This window comes from Theobroma umbraticum, unplaced genomic scaffold (genome assembly GCF_002168275.2).
Source record: "Theobroma umbraticum cultivar Fairchild unplaced genomic scaffold, ASM216827v3 scaffold_55.0, whole genome shotgun sequence".
Classification (NCBI taxonomy): domain Eukaryota; kingdom Viridiplantae; phylum Streptophyta; class Magnoliopsida; order Malvales; family Malvaceae; genus Theobroma; species Theobroma umbraticum.
Genome location: NW_018397270.1, coordinates 3,147,249 through 3,147,652, shown reverse-complemented (window position 1 = coordinate 3,147,652; position 404 = coordinate 3,147,249).

Below are 404 nucleotides of genomic sequence, written 5' to 3'. Positions count from 1 at the left end.
GGTGGTCACTTTCTCATCCAGTTTTCCCTCAGCCACACAGTTCTCCATCAAATCACTTTTGGCAATCGGTTATTGCTTTACACTATGCAGCTCTCAACCCGTCAAGTCTTTCAAATTAGACATTCTTGAATCAACATCACTGCCCATGGTTTAAGGGCGCTGCACAAAATGATTTTTTTTGGAAGAAAGGATCAAGAAATCCACTAGTGCCAAAACTACACTCACATGCTGCCGGGAAACCTTTCCAACATTGATTCTGAGGGCATTGGAATTAGATACAAAATCATGAGTTTTGTCCATCCCTGCCATAAAAGGCCAAAGCATTCTGTTGTTAATGTTGAGTAGCAAACAAAACTTAATACAGTGATTCTCAAATACTTGTGACGCTTACATGGCATAAGGAA